The following is an 8,517-nucleotide window of genomic DNA, read 5'->3' as shown; positions in this document are numbered from 1 at the left end:
GGGGGGGGGTGCGGGGATTGGCCCACTCCCTCCACCTCCAGCCTCATACAATGGGTTGAGCATCACATCCATCAGATCTGCTGGAGGCAGAAAATGTTGCAGTTCCCTGGCCTGGGGGCCCAGTCTGGATGGCAAGGGACGGGGCGGGGCGTGTACTACGGAGCAGGTACCACCTCAGTCACCAGTGGTTTTATGGTCTAAGATTGAGGCCAGAACAACTCACAAGGGAGTGGTTGAAATGCATGATACCACATACAAACGGAGTACGTTTGACTTGCTGACCCAGCAGCATCTGGGAAACCTCCAGGGACCAGGGAGGGAGCTGGAAGTGTCATCTGCCAGCCCAGGGCTTTGTCAGTTTACAGTGTTACAGGACGTCCTTTGCTGTGGACTCGCTCACTTCCTCTGGTGTGAAGCATTCCAAGCTGGGAGGTTTTCTCTGGGCGTGGAGGTGACCAGAGCTGGCTGTAACCTAGCTGCTTTGTGTTCTACTTCCTCAAAACAGGGAATCTGAGACAGAACCCTACTGATTCAAGGCACCGTACATCTGAGGTTTATAATCGCCCATTCGTTCGTTCATTCATTCATTCATTCATTATGTATTTGCTGAGCACCTACTATGCTCCAGGCACAGCATTCGGCTTGGAGGACCTGGTGGGAGCAGCCCTGATGAGATCCCTGTCCTGACTTAACAATGCACGATGTGGACGTAATCACACATGAGAACCATGAAGAAGGGCACAGACTGCTGGAAGGGCCTCTCGCTGTGTCTTTCCTTTGTTGCTGTGATATTTAAATTCCAGCCATCCCATGTCTGCAGGGTTAAGAGCCCTGAAGCGGGTACCGAGTAAGCGATCAGCACAGGTGATCCTTCTCCCAGACTCTCTCTCTCCCCAGACACCGCCATCCCACGTTGGGGACCAGCTGGCTTCCACTCAGTTTTTGGATGAATCCCTCACTCTCTGAACTCCCACCATTTGCTGTCTGAAACTCAGGAATATGTGGATTTAATAACATGTGGATCCCTCAAGAGCCAGACTTGCTGGCGGAAATTCTGATACTTGAAGGCAGTAATCGAGTAATCACATAGATCTGGACGGGGAGGGATGGGAGGAGTGATAAATGAATGGTGAGTGAAGGGCTGTGCCATGATGGGTAGGAAGATGGAGGCCTCGGAATTTATGTCTCAGTGACTGACATTGAATGAGGGCATGCAGGCTTGCGGGCAGAATATAAAATGGAAATCAGAAATCATGGATGGAAAACAGCTTGCACTCGGGACTTTGGTAATCTGGCCACTGGGTAGTCCATTTCTCATGCTCTGGAGACAGACTGGACCTTAAGCTGCTCATTTGTATTTGACTTTGCCAACAAAGATTAACTTTGCCGAACTTTGCCCTTTCAAAGAGGCCAGTTGGGGAGATAACAAAAAAGGCCCCAGGCTTTCTGAGCCATTCTCCAGGGAGGTCTCTCTGGATGACCCAATCGTTCGTTATCCCATGAGTCCGTCCTTTTTCCTGCCATCTGTCCTTTGACCCTGAAGCCTTCTGTGCCTGCCCAGACCCCAAGGACACTGGGAACCAGACTCAGTTCTTCCTAATGGCCACAAACAGCATTAACCACAGCCTCCTCCCAAGCCTGGTCCTGTGGGTGTGTGCATTCTAACTCCCCCATTTGGGAGTCAGATTGATTTGTAGAGATAGTAGCTGCAATCCAGCTGTGCCTGAATGAGCAGGCCAGAGCCAGTGAGACATGAGTGTCCCTGCAGGGTGAAGGGGGAGGGCTGGGCTCCTCCTTCTACAGGGGGAAGCAAGTGCATGGACATCTGGTGCATTTGCTGTCCAATATCCATAGACTTCTGGTAGCTCCACCCCCTCTTCTCCTTCTGGAAGAGCCCCCCCAACTACACCACACCCTTTGATCCCTTTCATCACAGCTCCAGGAGGGGCTATGATTGGCTCAGGAAGATCAGGATATGCCACTCCCCTGATCACAGTGACTGGATTAAGAAAGGGCCAATAGAGAGCAAACCCCAGAAGATTTACTCCAGAGCCCTCTCCTTCCCTGCCCAGTGTAGCAGGAGATGTGAGATCTGGAGCCACTGTGTATTGCAGCGATTTTACTACTGGGAAGTGAAAGCCTAGAGCTGTGTGTACATGGGGGTAGCACTGAGTGAGGTTAAGAACAAAGCCAAGGGTAGACAGTGACAGGCAGGCAGGGCTGACCAAACAGGGCTGACCAAACAGGTAGCATTGTTTGAGTCCCTGGATCAAGCCTCACCTGAAGCCAACATTCCCCCAACTTCTCACTTACCTGAGCTAATAAATTCCCTTGGTTGTTAGAGCCAGTTGGGATGGGTTCTTCTAACACGTGCAGTGGGAAGAATGGATACGCTGCCCCTTCTCCAAGCATCTCTGGCTCTCTCCTGGCCTGCCCCTTATCTGTCAGGCAGGCAACCATAAATCTTTTATGAAAAATGTATAAGGCGATTTATTGGTGGGGAGAGAGTTTGAGGAAGAAAAGACAAAAAAAAAAGAGAGAAGCAGTTGTCTCCAAAGTCTTTCTGACGGAGAGAGTAGATTCAATCATTCGGAAACATTTATTGAGTGCTTACTGTGTGCCAGGCAATATTCAATACAAACAAAGTTACTGCTCCTCTGAAGCCAACATCCGAGGGAGGGCAGGGGCGGGAGACAAACAATATGCAATATGCAAATGAGTCAATAAACAAAAATACGAGGTAGTGATAAGTGCTATACAGAGAATCAAAACAGGCTGGTAGAGTTTTGGTTCTGGTCAAATAGAGATGGATATTCTACCCTTTCCTCCCCACTGAATGCAACTAAAGCCCTGGACAGGATGCATGGAACAGCTTTCTGAGGACTCTGAAAAATAAGTAGAAGTGGGACTATTTGGGAAGGAAACCAGAATTGAAAATACTACCAAAGTGGTGGTGAGTTTCCCTCCAGATCCTTCAGGCCTGGGCTCAGACAACATGAAACCTAGAACTGTGTACGGGATACAGACCAAAAACGTCTCCGGAAAAGCCCTCCATTTCTGGGCTTAGGAACGGGAAAGAGAGCCCGTATAGGTTAGAGAGAGTGTAGAAAAGCCCTGTTTATTTGTGGAGTTTTTTTCCATTCTTTCCTGCCCCCAGGCAATCTAGTGACAGTAGGGGTGACAATGGCAGTGGCAGCCAGACAGGTTACTAAACTCTAAGGAGGGGCACCCTTCTCTCTGACCAAAGGAACTGTGGTCCTAAGAGCATGGGGGGAAGTCCTTCTTTCTCTCTCTTTCTCTGTGTAAATATATCTTGTTGCTTTTTGTCACAGTACAGCAGGGAAAGTAAAACCCTGGCTTTTTAGCCAGGGGACCAAGGTGAGGGTGGAGGGGTCAGGATCACCTGGGAACTGGAAAGTGTGGGGGGATCATGGGGAGGAGGGCGCTAAAGAAAGTGATCCCATAAAGTCGTGTGTGAATGTCTTAGCTGCCCCTAAACAGCATGCCAAAGGATTTTAGAACTGAGCAGCACGGTCCCAGACTGATCCTAGGTCCAAGACTAGCACACACACCAAACAGACCTCAATAGCACTGCAAAGCCTTAAAAACTGAATTGACATTGTTCAGGTGGTTTCAGACCAGAGAAGGTAGACAGGAACTTACTTGCAGCCTGCATCTAACCAGGTTGGTCACCTGCTAAAGCAAACCAAAAACCAACATTTTCTATAGGATTTAAAGAAGACCCATAATCCTATAACATAATATTCAAAATGTCCAAGGTAAAATCCACAATTATTTGATATTTGAAGACCCAGGAAAATCTTTCAAAGGGGAAAGATGAAAGGACAATAAGAGACAACAAGTCTGAGATGACATGGTTGTTGGAATTGAGACATTAAAGCAGCTGTTATAATCATGCTCTAAGAAGTAAGGGCAAATCCCCTCGAAATGAATAGTCTTATCAGAGAAAGAGATGATGTAAAAAGAACCAAATTGAAGTTTTAGAAATAAAAAATACAATAACCAAAATGAAAAACATTAATTGGATGAACTCAATGACAGAATGCAGATGATAGAAAAGTCAGTAAATTTAAAGATAGTTCAATAGGTCAACATAAATCAATATAGATAGATCAATATAAATTGTCCAGTCGAACAATAGAAAGGAAATAGATTAAAAAAATAAACAAATCCTAAAAAAAATAAATAAATAAGTAAATAAATAAACAAACAAATCCTTAAGAACCCATGGGACAATGCCAAAAGGTCTAACATTCTTGTCACCAGAGTCTCAGTAGGAGGGGAGAAATAGTGTAGTACAGAAAAAAAAAGTTTTTTGAAGAAATAATGGCTGAAAACTTTAAAAATTTGATGAAAGACTTAAAAGTTACAGATTCAAGAAGCTTAGTGAACAACAAAAAAGATAAACTCAGGGAAAGCCATGCACAGCCATATCAGAATCAAACTATAAAACTAAACACGGAGAAAAAAAGTCTTGAAAGCAACCAAAGAAAAACAATACATTGAATAGAGGGAACAACAGTTTGAATTACTGAGAATTTCTCATCAAAACCAGAGGCCAAAACATTTCTTAAGTGCTGAAAGAAGAAAAAAACTGGCAACCCAGAATTCTATATTCTGCAACAATACCCTATAGGAACGAAGGTGGAATTGAGACATTCTCAGATGAAGGAAAACTAAGGGAATCTATTGTCAACAGACTTGCTCTGAAAGAAATGCTAAATGAAGTTCTTCAGGCAGAAGGGAAATGATACCAAAGGAAAGCTTGGAACATCAAGAATGAAGGAACAGCAACAGAAATGGTAAATATCTGGGTAAACAGATTAATTTTTTCTCTTAAGTAAGTTCTTTAAAATATGTATGATGGTTGAAAGCAAAAATCATAACATTGTCTGATGGGGTTTTCAACATATGCATTTATAACATGAATGACAACTACAACTGAAAAGAAGAGGGTAAAGGGACCTTTATGTTCTTCACTCCATCCGAAGTGGCAAAGTACTCTTGAGTTGACTGGAAAGTTAAGTATGTATACTGTAAATCCTAGAGCAACTTCTAAACAAATAATACAAAGAGACATGGTAAAAAACTCAATAGGTGAATTAAGATAGAATAATAAAAATGTTTTTAAAATCCAAAAGAAAGCCCAAAAGATGAAACAAAGAAATGAAACACAGAGCAAACAAATAAAAAACAAAAAATGAAATGGTAGACCAAAATCCAAATATATCAATAATTACATTAAATGTAAATAGTCTAAAAATACCAATTAAAGGCAGTAAATTATTGGGAGTTCTCTAGTGGTCCAGTGGTCAGGACACAGCACTTTCACTATGGCCGAGGGTTCAATCCCTGGTCTGGGAACTAAGATCCCACAAGCTGTGTGGCACAGACGAAGAAAAAAAAAAAAAGCAGCAAATTGCAAAACGGATTAAAAACAAAGGCCCAACTCGGTCATAACCACACACACACACACACACACACACACACACACACACACACACACACACACAAACCATTATAAATATAGTGATATAGGTAAGTTAGAAGTAAAAGAGTAGGAACATATATATCACACAAACACCAAGTGTATTATAATAAACATGCAAACATCAATTATAAGCAACAGTATTTGCATACATTGTTGGTGGGAGTATAAATGGTTTAACCACTTTGAAAAATAGCTTGACATTATCTAAAAACGCACACCACATGACCCTCAATTCCATTCCTGAGATATTCCCAATAAAAATGCATACCTAGATGCCCTAAAAGATATGTTCTAGAATTTTCATAGCAGTGTTACTAATTAAGACCCCAAATTGAAATAACCCAAATGTTCATAAACAATAGAATGGGTAAAGTGTAGAATATTTATACAATGGAATACTGTGCAGCAGTGAGTGAACTACAGCAGCACACAACAACGTGGATGAGTTTCCCAGGCATAATGTTGGGTGAAAGAAGCCAGACACACAGAAATTCATTCAAAAACAAGCAGAACTGACTGATAGGGTTAGACATCACGGGAGCAGACATCTGGGAAGAAGGGAAGGCGAAATGACTGGGTGGAGTCTGCCAACGTTCTATTTCTTGCTCTGGGTGGTGGTTTCATGGTCTGTATGTTTTGTGCATTTTTTCTGTAAGCATATTATACATCAACAAAAACAATTTTGAAATGGTTTTTTAAAATCAGAATGGAGGGACTTCCCTGGTGGCACAGTGGTTAAGAATCCACCTGCGAATGCAGGGGACACAGGTTCGATCCCTGGTCTGGGGAGACCCCACATGCCGCGGAGCAGCTAAGCCCGTGCGCCACAATTACTGAGCCTGAACTCTAGAGCCTGCGAGCCACAACTACTGAGCTCGAGTGCTGCAACTACCGAAGCCCACACACCTAGAGCCCGTGCTCTGCAACAAGAGAAGCCACTGCAGTGAGAAGCCCGCGCGCCGCAATGAAGAGTCGCCCCCGCTGGCCACAACTAGAGAAAGCCCGCGTGCAGCAATGAAGGCCCAACGCAGCCAAAAATAAATAAAATTTAAAAAAAAAAATCAGGATGGAAATACTAACAGAGGAGGTGCTGGTCTTACTATGGAAAGGAGAAGCAAAGAGAAGTGATTTCAGGATTAGAATTAGATGGACAACTACTTGTAAAGCGTCTGCCGTTAGCCAGAACTGTCCTGGAAGTTTTCAAATGGACTATATCTCATTTAACTCGCCCCAACACACAAGGGAGAAAATGTGACCCGCAGCCTCACACCAGGCTCTGACCTCGTCTCACAATGCATTCACACCTACAGCCCCAGCGAGGCATCAGCTGGACTGGAAGGTGAAGATGTTCTCACAGCTCTAAACCTCTGTCTGTCCCGGCATCCCATTGCCTGTGGTGCATTATGAATCCTACAGCTTTCTTATGAAGAGCCTCAGTAGATTGTGCTACACTTCATCGCATATAATAAAACATGACTTGGCTAAATGTAAAATGCTGAAAATATGCCAAATTTTTTACAGCCTTGTTCTGTCACATCGTCCCTTCTAAACACATGAATTGTCTCAGAAGGTAGAAGGGGCTCAGGCCCTGTCCAGGTTCTGGTATTAAACCTACGTCATAGCCCGAGAAAGGTTATTTTCCTTCTTGTTTTCCCTGAGCTGTTCCCATAGACTATGTGCCATGTTGTCGGTGGCTGAGTCCAGGGTATCCTACAGCCCAAGAGAGTGGCCACGGCTGATTTACAACAGTCCGGAGATGGGGCAAGAGGTGGGATTCCTGGGGCAGCGCCTGCTGTGCTGGGTTCATCCTGCAAATGAGGTGGGGCTGGAAGGCAGGTGGGATCAGGGCCTCACTTCCCCGCTAGATCCCCCGAGGCCTGAAGGAGGGCATGACCGGGCCGGCTTGACATTTACTCCATGTGCCCTTTGCCTCTCCTTGCAGTGACTTTGCTTTGGGCTCATTTGTCCAAACTCCCCTGTCCCCTGGCTCTCACCCAGCTCTCTCCCAACCAGGCAAAGGCCCAGCAGATTGCTACCCCGACCTGTGCCCAGGAGGGCCGGCCCTGGTTGTTCAGGAACTGGCCTCTTGTGGTGGACATCTCCTGACCCCAGCACACAGAGCAGTCCTCCCACATCCCCTCCACTCCAGGACTGAGGCCACGGAGGGCAGGGAGAATGGACCTCCAAACCCCGAGCATCCCCAGCAGACTTTGGGGCACCAGGCCTTCCTGCAGGGTGGCAGATTCTCAGATTGACAGGCAAAGGGCCCACATCTCCAGGCCCTTTCTTTAGAGGGAAAGGAGCCGCTTGATCGCTGGGTCACAGCCCTGGAGCTCGGCCAGTAGGCAGGAGGAAGGCAGGAAGGAACCGCTTGGCCCCAAGCCTGGCTCCTGGAAGCACCAGCTGGGGCGCTGGGGCAGGGAGGGGGTGCCCACTGTGGCGGATTCTTCCCAGAGAGGGAGGCCTCCTCCGCTGGGAGAGAAAAGTAGGAGAGGAGGATGGTGACAAGGGTGCAGAGAGAGAAGGAAGTGCCACGTCCCCAGGACGGGGCAGGAGCTGGAAGTGAGAGCGGCTCCTCGCCCTCTGGCTTGAGGCCTCCAAGGTGGAAAAGGCCGGAGCAGGGCATGCTGTGACCTTGACTTGACCTGGCAGATTCTTGGTCTCCTCACTTGGAAGAGGGGCAACCCGGTCACGTGCCGGGCTGTGGGGAGCACCAGAGTTGACTGCAGATTTCTTGGCTCCTAGTAGCTCCGCAGTAAACGGTCCTTGTTATTCAAGCAGCTCAGCCTGTATTCCGGGCACCCGGTTGGGGTGGTGGCTATAGCTGGCCTCCCCTGGAGTAGCACGCCTGGGATTCAAAACTTCCTTAGGAGGAAAAGTCTAGGAAGAGGCTCCGGCTCTCCTTCCTTAGCGACTCTGCCCCAGCCCTGGCGAAAGCCTGTCTGATGCACAAACCGCATTTCACTGAGGATTCTCTTGGCTGGAGCCAGTGGAAGGACCTGCTG

Source organism: Lipotes vexillifer, unplaced genomic scaffold (assembly GCF_000442215.2).
Source record: "Lipotes vexillifer unplaced genomic scaffold, Lipotes_vexillifer_v1.1 scaffold1139, whole genome shotgun sequence".
Classification (NCBI taxonomy): domain Eukaryota; kingdom Metazoa; phylum Chordata; class Mammalia; order Artiodactyla; family Lipotidae; genus Lipotes; species Lipotes vexillifer.
Note: the sequence above shows the minus strand (reverse complement) of the source record.